Below are 17428 nucleotides of genomic sequence, written 5' to 3'. Positions count from 1 at the left end.
GTGTCTGTTTTTGTGCCAGTACCATGCTGTCTTGATGATGACAGCTTTGTAATAGAGCTTGAAGTCTGGAATTGTGATGCCACCAACGTTGGCTTTCTTTTTCAATATCCCTTTGGCTATTCGAGGTCTTTTCTGGTTCCATATAAATTTTAGAATTATTTGTTCCATTTCTTTGAAAAAGATGGATGGTACTTTGATAGGAATTGCATTAAATGTGTAGATTGCTTTAGGTAGCATGGACATTTTCACAATATTTATTCTTCCAATCCAGGAGCATGGAACATTTGTCCATTTCTTTGTGTCTTCCTCAATTTCTTTCATGAGTACTTTATAGTTTTCTGAGTATAGATTCTGTGCCTCTTTGGTTAGGTTATTCCTAGGTATCTTATGGTTTTGGGTGCAATTGTAAATGGGATTGACTCCTTAATTTCTCTTTCTTCTGTCTTGCTGTTGGTTTAGAGAAATGCTACTGATTTCTGTGCATTGATTTTATATCCTGACACTTTAGTGAATTCCTGTATAAGTTCTAGCAGTTTTGGAGTGGAGTCTTTTGGGTTTTCCACATATAGTATCATATCATCTGCGAAGAGTGAGAATTTGACTTCTTCTTTGCTGATTTGGATGCCTTCAATTTCCTTTTGTTGTCTGATTGCTGAGGCTAGGACCTCTAGTACTATGTTGAATAGCAGTGGTGATAATGGACATCCCTGACGTGTTCCTGACCTTAGCAGAAAAGCTTTCAGTTTTTCGCCATTGAGAATGATATTTGCTGTGGGTTTTTCATAGATGGCTTTGATGATATTGAGGTATGTGCCCTCTATTCCTACACTTTGAAGAGTTTTGATCAGGAAGGGATGCTGTACTTTGTCAAATGCTTTTTCAGCATCTATTGTGAGTATCATATGGTTCTTGTTCTTTCTTTTATTGATGTGTTGTATCACATTGACTGATTTGCGGATGTTGAACCAACCTTGCAGCCCTGGAATAAATCCCACTTGGTTGTGGTGAATAATCCTTTTAATGTACTGTTGAATCCTATTGGCTAGTATTTTGGTGAGTATTTTCGCATCTGTGTTCATCAAGGATATTGGTCTATAGCTCTCTTTTTTGATGGGATCCTTGTCTGGTTTTGGGATCAAGGTGATACTGGCCTCATAAAATGAGTTTGGAAGTTTTCCTTCCATTTCTATTTTTTGTAACAGTTTCAGGAGATTGGGAAATAGTTCTTCTTTAAATGATTGGTAGAATTCCCCCGGGAAGCCGTCTGGCCCTGGGCTTTTGTTTGTTTGGAGATTTTTAAATATTGAGAGATATGAATTTAGTGCCATTGTATTGCCTGTAAGGTGACTGTTACTGTATATGGTCTCTGTTCCTTTCTGATCTACCACTTGTAGGCTCTCTCTTTGCTTAGAGGACCCCTTTCAATATTTCCTGTAGAGCTGGTTTGGTGTTTGCAAATTCTTTCAGTTTTTGGTTGTCCTGGAAGGTTTTAATCTCTCCTTCTATTTTCAATGATAGCCTAGCTGGATAAAGTATTCTTGGCTGCATGTTTTTCTCGTTTAGTTCTCTGAAAATATCATTCCAGGTCTTTCTGGCCTGCCAGGTCTCTGTGGATACGTCAGCTGCCAATCTAATATTTTTACCATTGTATGTTACAGACTTCTTTTCCCGGGCTGCTTTCTGGATTTTCTCTTTGTCACTGAGACTTGTAAATTTTACTATTAGGTGTGGGCCTATTCTTATTGATTTTGAGGGGCGTTCTCTGAACCTCCTGAATTTTGTTGCTCGTTCCCTTTGCCATATTGGGGAAATTCTCCCCGATAATTCTCTCCAGTATACCTTCTGCTCCCCTCTCTCTTTCTTCTTCTTCTGGAATCCCAATTATTCTAATGTTGTTTCGTCTTATGGTGTCACTTATCTCTTGAATTCTCCTCTCGTGGTCCAGTAGCTGTTTGTCCCTCTTTTGCTCATCTTCTTTATTCTCTGACATTTGGTCGTCTATATCACTAATTCTTTCTTCTGCCTCATTTATCCTAGCAGTGAGAGCCTCCATTTTTGATTGCACCTCATTAATAGCTTTTTTGATTTCAACTTGGTTAGATTTTAGTTCTTTTATTTCTCCAGAAAGGGCTTTTATATCTCTCGAGAGTGTTTCTCTAATATCTTCCATGCCTTTTCCAAGCCTGGCTAGAACCTTGAGAATTGTCATTCTGAACTCTAGATCTGACATATTAACAATGTCTGTATTGATTAGGTCCCTAGTCTTTGGTACTGCCTCTTGTTCTTTTTTTTTATGTTGAATTTTTCCGTCTTGCCAATTTGTCCAGATAAGAGTATATGAAGGAACAAGTAAAATAGTAAAAGGGTGGCAACAACCCCAGGAAAATATGCTTTAACAAATTAGAAGAGATCCCAAATTGTGAGCGGGGAGAAAGGGGATAAAAAGAGGTTCAAAAAGGAAGAAAGGAAAAGAAAAGAAAAGAAAAGAATTTAAAAAATAAAAGTAAACACCTAAGAAAAATATAAAAAGAAAAAATATATATATTAGATAAACTTTCAGAAAGTGGTTGTTTTTCAGTTTCCAGAATTGCTGTTCTTCTCTTCGATCTGCCGATGGATTTTCAGGTTTTTGCAATCTTTAGATAAGCTATCTAGCTCATCTCCGGCTAGCTGAAGTAGTCTTAGCCTGCTACTTCTCTGCCATCTTGACTCTTCCCCCTCTGATCTTTTCTTATCTTTCTCTTTTACATGCTTTGATGACTTTCTTTAGTGATGTAATTGAATTTCTTTCTATTTATTCTTTTTTTATTTATTAGTGGTTTTTAAAATTTAAATTCAATTATCCAACGTAATATATAACTAGTTTCAGCGGTAGAGTTCTATTAGTTGTTTTTGATATATGTTTACCTTATGTTTGTATATAAACTCTTCTGCATATAGCAGTCTCTAGTAAGTTGATGGTCATTTACATTTGAACCCATTCTTTTCTCCTCACTTCCCCACATTTTAGGTATATATTATCATATTTTATATCCTTTTTTATGAGTTCCTTAACTGATTTTTTACAGATTTTTTTTTACAGATTTTTACTACTTTTGTGTTTCCTACATCATACTGTCATTTTTGGTCTCTCCTTTCCACTGAAAAATGTCCCTTTTACAATTTCTTGCAGTTCTGGTTCAGTGGTCATAATCCCTTTAATTTTTATTTCTCTGGGAAGCTTTTTATCTCTCCTTTTATTCTTTATGATAGTGTTGCTGTATAGTCTTGTTGGTAGATTTTTCCCTTTCAACACTTTAATATATCATGCCACTCCCTTCTGACTTGGAAATTCTCTGTTGAGAAATCTCCAGCTAGCCTTATGCATTTTCCCATGGAAGTTAAGGACTTCTTTTTGGCTTGCTGTTTTTATTTTTTTTCTATATTACTATATTTTGCCAATTTAATCATAATGTATCTGGTGTGGACCCACTTGTGTTGATTTTGTGGGGAGGTTCACTGTGCCTTCTGGATCTGGATATTTATTTTCTTCCCCAGATTAGGAAAGCTTTCAGCTATAATTTCTTCAAATAAATTTTCTGCTCCCTTTTCTTTTCTTCTTCTGAGACACCTAAAATATGAGTTATTACATTTGATGGAGTCACTGATTTCTCTAAATCCATTCTCTTTTTGCCTAATTATTTTCTCTTTCTTTTATTTAGTTTGATTACTTTCCATTACTCTGATTTCTAGGCCACTAAATACTTCCGCTGCTTCTTCCTTCCTGTTTTTCATTCCATCAATCATGTTTCACATTTTATTTATTAAACCCTTTATATTTGCTATGTTTCTCTTTTTTTATTTTTTATTATTTTTTTAACTTTTTAGTGGTCCAAGATTCATTGTTTATATACCACACTGAGTGTTCCATGCAATATGTGCCCTCCTTAATATGCACCACCACCAGGCTCACCTGTACCCCAACCCTCCTCTCTTCTAAAACACTCAGTTTGTTTCATGGAGTCCACAGTCTCTCATGGTTCATCTCCCACTCTTATTTCCTCCAATTCACTTTCTTTTCCTTATCCTAATATCCTCTTTGTTATTCTTTATGTTCCACAAGTATGTGAAACCATATAATAATTGATTTCCTCTGCTTACTTATTTTACTAAGCATAATCTTCTCCAGTCCCATCCATGTTGGCACAAAAGTTGGGTATTCATCCTTTCTGATGGCTGAATAATATTCCATTGTGTATACGGGCCATATCTTTTTTATCCATTCAGCTATTGAAGGGCATCTTGGCTCTTTCCACACATTGGTGACTTTGGCCATTGTTTCTATGAACACTGGAGTACATATGACCCTTCTTTTTTATTACATCTGTATCTTTGGGGCAAATATCAAGTAGTGCAACTGCAGTGTCATAGGGTAGCTCTATTTTTAAATTTCTCGGGAATCTCCACACAGTTTTCCAAAGTGGCTATACCAACTTGCATTCCCATCAACAATGTAAGAGGGTTCCCCTTTCTCCACATCCTCTCTAACATTTGTTGTTTCCTGTCTTGTTAATCTTTGCTGTTCTAACTGGTGTAATGTGGTATCTCAATGTGGTTTTGATTTGAATCTCTCTGATGGTTAATGATGATAAACAGTTTTTCATGTGTTTGTTAGCCATTTGTATGTCTTCTTTGGAGAAATGTCTGTTCATCTTCTGCCCATTTTCTTACATGATTATCTGGTTTTTTGAGTGTTGAGATTGAGGAATTCTTTATAGATTTTGGATATTAAGTCTGTTGATCACCAAGACAGCATGGTACTGGCACAGAAACAGACACATAGACCAATGACACAGAGTAGAGAGCCTGTATATGGACCTTCAACTCTATGGTCAAATAATCTTTGACAAAGTAGGAAAAACTATTCAGTTGAAAAAAGACAGTTTCTTCAATAAATAGTGCTTGGAAAATTGGACAGCTATGTGTAGAAGAATGAAACTCAACCATTTTCTTACACCATTCACTAAGATAAGCTCAAAATGGATGAAATACCTCAATGTGAGACAGAAATCCATCAAAATCCTAGAGGAGAACATAGGATGTAACCTCTTTGACATTGGCCACAACAATATCTTTCAAGACACGTCTCCAAAGGCAAAAGTAAACAAAAGTGAAAGTGAACTTTTGGGATTTCATCAGATAAAAAGCTTCTGCACAGCAATGGAAACAGCCAACAAAACAAAGAAGCAGCCCATAGAATGGGAGAAAATATTTGCAAATGGTAGTCCTATGTTATTCTTTATCTCTGTGTTAAAATTCTCCTTAAGATTCTCCACTTTTTGGGATGCCTGGGTGGCTCAGTGGGTTAAGATTCTCCACTTTTTTCTCACATCCAGTGTGTATCCTTATGTTCATTGTTTTAAATTATCTTTCATGCCACTTATATATGTTTTGCTTATTCTCTGGCTGTGGCCTTGTCTTGCTCTTTCATTTGGGATAAATTTCTGTCTCTTCATCTATTCTGCCTGTTCTGTTTCTGTTTCTTATGAAAGTCAGCTGTATTTTCTCCTCTTGAAAGTAGTGACTCTATGGAAAAGAGGTCCTGGAGTGCCCTGCAGTACAGTGTCCCCTGTTCATCAGAACATGGCACTTCATTAGCATATCCTCTGTGTGTTGCATACATGCTTCTGTTGTGTCTGAGTCACTTGTCCTTTCAGTACTGCCATCTGCACTGTCTCTCCACCTGTTGTAGCCTGTGTTTGCTCTCTATGGTGTTAATGGGACCCAGGGAAGCCAGCTGTGAGGGGGTAGCTCACTAGGGTACTTGGGAGAGGGACCACTGTGTTAGAAAAATTTGTGCTGGGCCACTAGTCCTATGCTAGACCCCCTGAATTATTGTGGCAGTTAGAGTCTATATGCTGGGGCAGCCAGAGGTGTGAGGTTGTGTACAGCATGCAGCAATGTACATTAGCTTTGTTTTAGAATTGTGGAAAGAGTGTGCTGAGAGTTTAAGCAACTTCCCTGTGGCAACATAGCAGAATTGGAAAAAAAAACCTATTTAATATTGTCTAGACACTTGTTTAATCTAGAATTTCAGAAGCTTAGCCAAACTTTTTTTTTTGCATGAAACCTATCAAGTCTATATAACCTAGTTCTGATAATGCTGAGCTCAATGGTTTGATGGCTCTTCCAGCTCTAAGAATTCCAAGAATGGAAACTAAATCAGAGGATAAAGAACATTAGACATTGCTGTGGCCCTTATTATATCCAAACTGCCTTCTAACCTTGGGTAAGTCATTCCCCATCTTTAGTCCCCAGAGTTTTCATCTATACAAGAAAAATTAAATGCATTTTAAAAGCCAAGAAACTCTGAGATTCATAACATATAACTGAGAATTGTTATCTGGAAAGAAAGCAATAAAGCGATTTGGACTTGATGAATAATATTCCACTGTATTTATATACCACATCTTCTTTATTTACTCATCATCAATGGACTCTTGGGCTATTACCATAATTTGGCTATTTGATAACGCTGCTATAACCATCAGGGTGCATAAATCCCTTCAAACCAGTATTTTCATATCCCTTTGGGTAAATATCTAGTAATACAATTGCTTGATTGTAGGGTAGTTTTATTTTTAATTTTTTGAGGAACCCCTATATTGTTTTCCTGAATGGCTGCACTAGTTTGCATTCCACCAATAGTGTAAAAAGATCCTCCTTTCTCTGCATTCTTGCCAATACCTATTGTATCTTGTGTTGTTAATTTTAGCCATTCTGCCAGGTGTGAGGTAATATCTCATTGTAGTTTTCATCTGCATTTCCCTGAGGAATATTAGCCATAATAAAATAATGAAATCTTGGGACACGTGGGTGGCTCAGTTAGTTAAGTGGCTGCCTTCAGCACAGGTCATGATCCCAGCATCCTGGGATCCTTGCTTGGCAGGGAGCCTGCTTCTCCCTCTGCCTCTCCCTGCCACTCTGTCTGCCTGGGCTCACTCTTGCTCCTCTCTCTCTGACAAATAAATAAATAAAATCTTTAAAAAAATGAAATCTTGCCATTTGTAATGATGTGAATGGAGGTAGAGTATTATGCTAAGTGAAATAAGTCTATCAGAGAAAGACAAATATCATATGATTAGACTCATATGTGAAATTTAAGAAAAAAAAGCAGATGAACATAGGGGGGGAAAGAGAGGTAAACTAGAAAACAGACTTTTAACTGTAGAGAACAGGGGTTCTGGAGGGGAGGTTGGGGGGGGATAAGTTAAATGGGTGATGGGTATTAAGCAAACCACTTGTTTTGACAAGTGTTGGGTGTTGTATGTAAGTTCTAAGTCACTAAATCTACACCTGAAACTAATATTACACTGTATGTTAACTAACAGGAATTTAAATTTAAAACAACAAAAAACAATGTATATCACAAATGAAAGATCACCTTTCACTCTTGTATTAATTCCTATACCCCATCCCCCAATTTTCCCAAACTAGCTTGTGATTGTGAATAAAAACTGATGAAGAAAAGAGCAGCACTAATACGACTCTTATCTTGGATCCCAACTTAGTAACTAGATTTTTTTTGTTAAATCATTTAGCTTTTCAGAGCCTTTGTTTCTTCTTCAGCAATATAAAGATCATAATTTCCCAGGAACACTAGGAAATATAGTCTCTCAGCATGTGGCTATATGCCCACCTAAAATTTAGTGTTTCTTTTCTTAGAATAAATGGGGGAAATGGAGATCATTGGACAAGCAGGAGGTTCTGCCAATGTCCACTCCCTTCACACACAAATACACTTCTTAACTCACATGGAATACATTCAGCTCATCCTCAAGAGAGACAACATGAAGTTTCATATAGTTACTGCATCCATCTGAAAGTCCACAATCTCTAAATACCTTGTAGTCATTCTCTTCAACTCCAGATATGGCTCCCCATGGTCCAGTAACTTGTAAGCTAAATGATAAGTTATCTGTTCTTTGCCCATTCCCTAAAAACAATGGTGATATAGAAACTAATAACAATAAAATGTCATTGTTAGGAAAATAAAAATGAGAAATTCACAACAGACACTGTTCTGTAACAACCTTGCTGGGCAGAAGTTGCAAAATCTCTTCTGAGAGTGTAATTACTTCCTTGGTTAGATACAGTTTCTCTTCTTTGAGAGAAACTCTTTTTCTCATCATCCCAGACTTTACCCTCTGTCAAGTTTTCATTTGCTTTGGGACCTTCATGGTTACAACAAAATGACCAAAACAGCATTAGAAACTAGGTCTTCCATACTTTTCCAGTGCATGTCCATATCCCTATGTTGAACTCACTGTCCCAGACTTTTGAATCTGATAAGCAATTAGAGGTGGAGACTGTAAGAGGAAATAAGTTTCTAGGTGTCCAAGACGTCTTTAATAGCATAACGAGACTCTTGCTCTTAATGCCTACTAAGTTCAGCAGGACCTTGAGCACAAAAAATTGGGACAGAATAAACAAAAGTGGCATCGAGAGTATCTTATGACAGAGGTAAGAAATGCCTGTAGTCTTTCATAGTTACCAATTTATACCACAAACCTGACTACATCAGTACCCTACTTCAAAACTTCCTGTTGACCTTCAAACTAAACTCTGTACTATTTAGCCTGTTTTTCAAGGCTTTTAAAATCTGCCCTCTCAATTTTCCTATCATTTAAAATCCACCTCCATCCACCCCTGCCCATATTATCTTATGTGCCAGCCATGCTTTACTATTCAGTGTTCTCTAAATATGCTGCATCTTTGCTCATGCTACTCTTCCTACCTAAAGTGTCTTTTTCCACTTTATATTCCTAGCAAGCACCTACTGTCCTACCAGAGCCAACTGAAATGATAATCCCTCTGAGAAATATTCCATGGCTCTCCCATTCTGATTTGACACTCCTGCTTCCAGTTCTTGACTGGAGTGCATTTGATAAATGCCTGTTTGCACATCTATCTCTTCAAAAGAATGTGAGCCCCTTGTTTGCATGAACTGGATCTTATGCATTTCTGTATTCCTTCGTGTATGTCAGGTGTTCATAAAGTGTTTCAAAAAAGAAAAAAAAGGAGGAAAGGAAGGAAAAGAGGAAGGAAAGAAGGTATAATTGTAAAATTTCTGCAAAGAAAAAAGAGTCATTTTGCACTGGCATATACTAACTGTCGTACTTTGGGCACACTGCTTAACAGGATGACTGGATTCCTGTCTCAACTCTATTTTTTACTGGGTGTATGCCAAAACATTTACCTCATTAGGTCTTTATTTATTAACCTATAAAACATAAAGTGGCAAACAAGATAGTGTCAAAGATCCTTTCTTAAGATTTGAATCATCTTTATATCAAGAAACACTTCAGTTTTTGCTCTATTCAAGACACTTCATTAGATGTGGGGAAACAAAGTTGAATCAGGCACGATTTCTGTCCTGGAGATCGTGCTTCAGTTTCCCATCTGTAATTTAGGTGAATTTAGGTGGATGTTTTTTCTTCTTCAAGCAGGAGTTTTCCAATCTGTAAAATTAGGTGGTTCAAGAAAATGGTCTCTAAGGACACTTTGACTTCTGATATTCTCTGGTAATAAAGTTCATATGGTAGATGTGCACCTATAATGCTTTGCTCTTAGTCTTCCTGGGAATCCCTGTTTTCCATTACTAGAGACTTTTAGGGGTGAATATGTGGGCAAGGTAGAGGGACTCAGGGGTGAAGAAAAGCCTCATAGCAGTCTAAACTGTTTTTTTTAAAACCCCTCCAACACACACACACACACACACACTCACACACTGCCCCACTAGCCTGTGTGTGCTAAGGTAAGACTGCCCTCAGTGTATGGGCAGGGATATCTGGGCAGCAGTGCCCATCTAAAGGCCAGGTTCTAAGTGAGTGCCCAGCTACAAAAAGCAGGTTTAATTAATAAGAAAATGAATAATCAAAGGAAGTTTTTTTTTTTCTTGCTGATCAAGTATATATTCATTCCTGTTCTCTCTCCCTTTCTTACTTTCTCTGTCACTACCTCATGCTTTTTCCCGTAGAAATATTTTCAGATTCAAGGACATGAGGAACGGTGACTGGGAGGCTCCCCGATTGGTTAACCAATGGCTTCTCCTTTCAGAGTGTGACACAGATTTGGGGGGGGGAGCTTTCTTTTTGCCCTATCAGGCCTTGAGGTTCAACCAGACTGGTTCACCTTCTCCTGTAGACAAAGGCTCCTGAATGGCTTTTCCTCTACAAAGCCTATTCTGATCATTGGCCAAGGAGACTGTGACTCCAGTGGAAAGATGACCAGGAGTAGAACAAGTGACTAGCTGAGAAAAACTGACCTGAGCAGGAGGAGTTGCTCAGTCCACATTGACTGATAGTGGAAACTCAACTAAGACAGTAATAAACCATGGAACCACAGCACCACACCCTGTTCTAGCTTGAAGTGGCTTATGGTGAGTATTGTGGAGACCATGCGGAACACTGGATTGTGAACCAATGGACCTAGGTTCAATACCTATCTCCAGTCATGTTCAAGCTGTATGAATTTAGGCAAGTCATTTCAGTTGTCTGAATCTTAGTTTGGATTTTAATTTTTGTTTTTACCCATGAGGTTGGTATTGATAACATTTTTGACAGAGAGCCTAATACAAATCAAGACTAGGGATTGGCAAAAATTTTAAAGGACAGATAGTAAGTAGTTTAGGTGTTGTGAAGCATACAGTTTTTGTCCCAGCTACTCAGTTCTTCCCTTATAGCATGAAAGCAGGCAAAGACAATATGTAAAATAATGGGCATGGCTATGTACCAACATAACATTACTTATACAAACAAACAGAGTGGCCCATATTTGACCAACATGTCATAGTTTGCATGTCCTCAGTCAATGTTAAGTGGTTTACAAAGAACAAATTTCGCTTTATTATTTTTCAGAACAGAGGAGGTGACATTACTCTCCATTCTATACAGCCCAGCAGGTGTTCTGTTTCCAGCTTTGGTCCTCATTCTTCAAAAATGATACAGAAAAATTAGATTGGATACAGAGAAGAGGCCATTAGAAAGAAGTAGAGGCAAGAACCCAGGTTCTGTGTCAAATCATTGAATGAACTAGACTTCAGGTCTTGTGATAGAGCAGACAGAAATAGCAGAGTCTGTGTGGTAGCAAGGAGCTAAAATCCATGGGCAGAAGCCATAGAGGGAAAGAGTTCATTCCACACAAGGATGACTTTTATAAGTAACTTGCCTACTCATGGGTACCTCTAAATGGAAATGTAAAAGCAGGGCTTGAAAGACCAGTTAGGTGGATTTGCTTAAAAGGAATAAGGATGGGAATTTGATGAGCTGACTTTGGAGGTTTGGTCAAGTCTTAAGCTTCTGTTTTTTCCTTCCCTGCCCTCTGGATCAAAAACATGTATGTGCATTGTGAAGTTGATTTTCTTCATTTATCTAATACCCCATCAGCAGTAGTTGGGGCCCAGTGCTATGTTAAGCTACTAAGACAATTCAATAAAGAGTAAATTCAATAAAGACTACCATAAAATAACCACCCATAATTTTAGAGATTATACTGGATCCTGCAGAAATTGCGGATGGAAAACTTTAGCTCTCTCTTTTCAGGTTAAGTACAAGACAGGTAGAAAGCAGGTGGCATATAGCTTATTTGGACTGATGCCACACAAGCTGAAGTAATAGCACTTTAAAGGCTTAAAATAATCAGTCGAATAGAAGTATCAGAAAATCAGCAACAAGTTTCCTTATTTATAAAAATTGATGTCACTTCCAAGCCCTGGAAGCACAGTGAGATATACTTCTCCAGGGGAGGAGTTAATCTTTAGTCTTCTAAGAGGTCCTGTCTCAGTTTGATCTCAGTGGGAGTGCTTTCAAGTTTCCCAGTCTGTCCCAGTTTCATTGTATCCAAATGTTTCTAGAATATGGAGTAAGGTTGATCAGTTCTCTGGGATCCAGACATCATACCCATCCAGTCTTATTTCTTTTCTTTTTTAAAAGATTTTATTATTTATTTGACAGAGACAGATCACAAATAGGCAGAGAGGCAGGCAGAGAGAGAGAGAGAGGAGGAAGCAGGCTCCCTGCTGAGCAGAGAGCCCGATGCGGGACGCGATCCCAGGACCCTGAGATCATGACCTGAGCCAAAGGCAGCGGCTTAACCCACTGAACCACCCAGGCACCCCCAGTCTTATTTCTTGAGTTTCTCCTAGAATTATAATGTCATAGATTGAGGGTGTAAGATATTTAAACTTTCCCCCAAACTATCAAGTGGAGCCTCTCCTTTGAAAGCTTCATTTGCTCTCTATGTACCATGCTCTCAAACCTCTGAAAGACTCAGCATTTTGGAGAATGTAGGTTTTAAAGTAATATAACTTTGGCTTAAAATTTTGATCAAACTAGTAATTTAAATCTTAGGCAAGTCATGTTTATTCTCTAAACTTCTATCTCTTTCCTTGTAAAGTAAGAATAACAATATCTAACTCACGTGCCTATTGTAAAGATTGTAATACTACATCCAACAAAGTAATAAAATGCCTGACATACATTTTAAAATTAAATCAATGATATCTCTTATTATCAAAAAAGTGTGTGTTCACTGCAGTCGGTCCTCTGGGTTTTAGTTCGAATACTGCCATTTACTGGTTATGTATCTTGAGCAAGTCAGCTCATTAATTGGGAGTTCAGTTTTCTCACTGAGACATTAGCAGTATTTAGTTTCTTAGGGTGTAGGAAAAATAAATTAGATAAAGGTATTTAATATACCTCTCACAATGTATGGCACATAGTGGGTGTTTAATAAATGGAAATAACTATGCTAATTGTTATTAAATCTTACTCAGTTCCCTGCTCACTGTACAGGCCACCTGGGTAGAGTGACTGCATTCTCCTAATCTCCCACAAGATGGCAGTGTGATGTTTTACTAAACTAAGGTTACAATGAGTTTAGAGTATCTTTGGAACTTCTGGGGTACAGAAAAGAGCTTGGCACTCCACAAAAGTTTGCTGGCCAAAGCATGACCTTATCCTTGGCCCATTGTTATATACTCATTTCTCCTTCCTTTAATCATTCTTATGCTTCCCCCTTCACTCACAACTAGCATAAATTACAAGTTCTTGGGGGTGGTATGGCGAATGGGGCAGAAGAAAGAGGGAACATTTGTGAGGACCTGTGCCACTCATCTGTTGATGAGCATTTGACTGGGGATGAACATATGACTAGAAGTCAATGACCCTGGTTTCTAGTCTGATCTTTCACGAACTTATTCTATCACCCAGGACAAGACTTTCTTTTTTTTCTTTTTTCTTTTTTTTCCATCTCTACCTATAAAATGGTATCTTCTGGCCCAGGACATTTCTGGCTCTGACATTTGAAGAATCTTAGAGCTGGACTCATAGCAAAACAATATAAAATTATAACAATATAAAAATTATAACAATATAAAACAATATAAATTATATAAATTATAACAATATAAAACAATATAAAATATATGATCTTTTTGTTAATTCCAGAGAAAAATTGTGAAGGTATTTGATATTCAAATAGGTCGATGAATCTTTTATATGATCTTGGAGTCAGGGAGAATAGACTTAATAATATCCTTAAAATGCTGAGATATGTAATTCAAGCTGTTGAAAACACTTCAGTTTGAAAATGCAGAAGTCTCATAAGCATTCTGGGAAACCTGGGCCTGGCTTCCACCATAGCCCTAGATAAGGAAGGGCAAGAATGAGCCTGTAGCTGGTGAGATGCTTCATCATTGCAGAACAATGTTTTGTGAAAATAACCTGGGTTTTTGCCCCAGAACGGCATCTGACATTTATTTATTCCCATTAAATGTAGATCTAAATATCAGGAGCTCCATTTCCAAACTGTGTGATATGGGTCACTGGTTAGAAACCCTTTGAGAGTGCAATTCCAGGGTCATAAGGAAGTTTTATTTTTAATTTCTTGAGGAATCTCCACACTGTTCTCCAAAGAGGCTGCACCAACTTGCACTCCCGCCAACAGTGGAAGAGGGTTCCCCTTTCTACACATCCTCTCCAACACATGTTGTTTCCTGTTTTGTTAATTTTGGCCATTCTAACTGGTGTAAGGTCATATCTCAATGTGGTTTTCATTTGAATCTCCCTGAGGGCTAATGATGATGAACATTTTTTCATGTGGTCGATAGCCATTTGTATGTCTTCAATGGAGAAGCGTCTGTTCATATCTTCTTCCCATTTTTTGATATGTTTGCCTGTTTCGTGTGTGCTGAGTTTGAGGGGTTCATTATAGATTCTGGATATCAACCTTTTGTCTGTACTGTCATTTGCAAATATCTTCTCCCATTCCCTGGGTTGCCTCCTTGTTTTTTTGACTGTTTCCTTTACTGTGCAGAAGCTTTTGATTTTGATGAAGTCTGAAAAGTTTATTTTCTCTTTAGTTTTCTTTGCCTTTGGAGACATATCTTGAAAGAAGGTGCTGTGGCTGATATCGAAGAGATTACTTCCTATGTTCTCCTCTAGGATTCTGATGTATTCCTGTCTCACGCTGAGGTATTTTATCCCTTTTGAGTTTATCTTTGTGTACGGTGTAAGAGAATGGTCGAGTTTCATTCTTCTACTTATAGCTGTCCAGTTTTCCCAGCACCATTTATTGAAGAGACTTTTTTCCACTGTATATTTTTTCCTGTTTTGTCGAAGATTAATTGACCATAGAGTTGAGGGTCCATATCTGGGCTCTCTACTCTGTTCCACTGGTCTATGTGTCTGTTTTTATGCCAGTGCCATGCTGTCTTGGTGATCACAGCTTTGTAATAAAGCTTGAAATCAGGTAACGTGATGCCCCTAGCTTAATTATTGTTTTTCAACATTTCCTTAGCGATTCGGGGTCTCTTCTGATTCCAATACAAATTTTTGGATTATTTGCTACAGTTCTTTGAAGAATACCAGTGGAATTTTGATCGGAATGGCATTAAAAGTATAGATTGCTGTAGGCAGTATAGACATTTTTACAATATTTATTCTTCCGATCCAAGAGCATGGAATGGTCTTCCATCTTTTTGTGTCTTCTTCAATTTCTTTCATGAGTGTTTTGTAGTTCCTTGAGTACAGTTCCTTTACCTCTTTGGTTAGGTTTATTCCCAGGTATCTTATGGTTCTTGGTGCTCTAGGAAATGGAATCAATTCTCTAATTTCCCTTTCTGTATTTTCATTGTTAGTGTATAAGAAATCCACTGATTTCTGTACATTGACTTTGTATCCTGCCACGTTGCTGAATTGCTGTATGAGTTCTAGTAGTTTGGGGGTGGAGTCTTTTGGGTCTTCCATATAAAGAGTCATGTCATCTACAAAGAGAGTTTGACTTCTTCATTACCAATCTGGATACCTTTTATTTCTCTTTGTTGTCTAGTGAACAGTGTGGAGATTCCTCAAAAAATTAGAAATAGAAATTCCCTATGACCCTGCAATTGCACTCCCTGGTATTTACCTCAAAGATACAGATGTCGTGAAAAGAAGGGCCATCTGTACCCCAATGTTTATAGCAGCAATGGCCACGGTCGCCAAACTATGGAAAGAACCAAGATGCCCTTCAATGGACGAATGGATAGGAAGATGTGGTCCATATACACTATGGAGTATTATGCCTCCATCAGAAAGGATGAATACCCAACTTTTGTAGCAACATGGACGTGACTGGAAGAGATTATGCTGAGTGAAATAAGTCAAGCATAGAGAGTCAATTATCATATGGTTTCACTTATTTGTGGAGCATAACAAATATCATGGAGGAAAAGGGGTGTTAGAGAGGAAAAGGGAGTTGGGATAAATTGGAAGGGGATGTGAATCATGAGAGACTATGGACTCTGAAAAACAATCTGAGGGCTTTGAAGTGGCGGGGGGGGGGGAGGTTGGGGTACCAGGTGGTGGGTATTATAGAGGGCACAGATTGCATGGAGCACTGGGTGTGGTGAAAAAATAATGAATACTGTTTTTCTGAAAATAAATAAATTAATTTTTAAAAAGTGAAGGAAATAATCACCTAAAAGTCAGCCTACACATTTGGAGAAGAAATTTGTAAATAACATAAGTAACATGATTAAGTGGGTAAAGGTTTAGTTTCCAAAATTTATAAAGAACTTACCAAACTCAACACCCTAAAACCAAATAATCCAGTTAAGAAATGGGCAGAATACATGAATAGGCACTGTTCTAAAGAAGACATCGGGATAGCTAACAGACACATGAAAGGTTGCTCAAAATCACTCATCATCACTCATCAGGGAAGTAGAAATGAAAACCATGATGAGATAGCACTTTGCATGTTTCAAAATGGCTAAAATTAACACAGTAACAAAGGGTTTTAGCAAGAATGGAGAAAGGGGAACTCTCCTATGCTGTTGGTGGGAATGCACATTGGTGCAGCCACTCTGGAGAACGGTATGGAGGTTCCTCTAGGACTTAAAAATAGAACTACTCTATGACCCAGGAATTATACTACTAAGTACTTCCCAAAGGATACAAAGCAGTTTTGAAGGGGCATGTATCCCCAATGTTTATAGCAACATTACCACCAATAGCCAAACTATAAAAAGAACCCAAATGTCCACTGACTGATGAATGGATAGAAAAGATATATATATAAAAAAGATATATATATATATATATATATATATATATGCTGCTATAAACATTGGGGATACATGTACCCCTTCAAAACTGCTTTTGTATCCTTTGGAGAAATACTTAGTAATATAATAAATAAATAATTAAAATATATATTATAATATATTATATATATATACACACATATATATATTTCTTCTCTATCCATTCATCAGTCAGTGGACATTTGGGTTCTTTCACGTGTGTGTGTGTGTGTGTGTGTGGAGAGACAGAGAGAGAGATACATGTATACAATGGAATATTACCAGCCATCAAAAAGAATGAAATCTTGTCATTTGCAATGACATAGATGAAGCTAGAGTGTATTATGTTAAGTGAAATAAGTCAATAAGAAAAAGACAAATACCATATGATCTCATTCATATGTGGAATGTAGGAAAGAAAACAGATGACCATATGGGAAGTGGAGGGGAAGGGGAGCAGAAGATATACCATAAGAGACTCTTAATGATAGAGAACAAACTGAGGGTTAACAGAGGGAGGTATGGGGAAAAGGGTTAAATAGATGAAGGATATTAAGGAGGGCACCTGTGATGAGCACTGGATGTTGTATGTAAGTTATGAATCACTGAATTCTACTCCAGGAATCCATATTGCACAGCAGTTAATTAAGTAAAATTTAAATAAATAAACAAAGAATACAAAAATAAAATTAATAAGATTTTTTTTAATGAACATAGGAAGAAATAAAGAGAAGTAAACCAAAAAAAAAAGACTCTTACTAGAGAACAAACTAATGGTTACCATTGGAATCATGAGTTGTGGGTGGGAAATGAGTTAAAAAA

Source organism: Mustela putorius, unplaced genomic scaffold (genome assembly GCF_011764305.1).
Source record: "Mustela putorius furo isolate JIRA1106 unplaced genomic scaffold, ASM1176430v1.1 tig00003985_pilon_pilon_pilon, whole genome shotgun sequence".
In the NCBI taxonomy this organism is placed as follows: domain Eukaryota; kingdom Metazoa; phylum Chordata; class Mammalia; order Carnivora; family Mustelidae; genus Mustela; species Mustela putorius.
The sequence above is the reverse complement of the archived record's forward strand: the minus strand, read 5'-3'. Positions refer to the sequence as shown.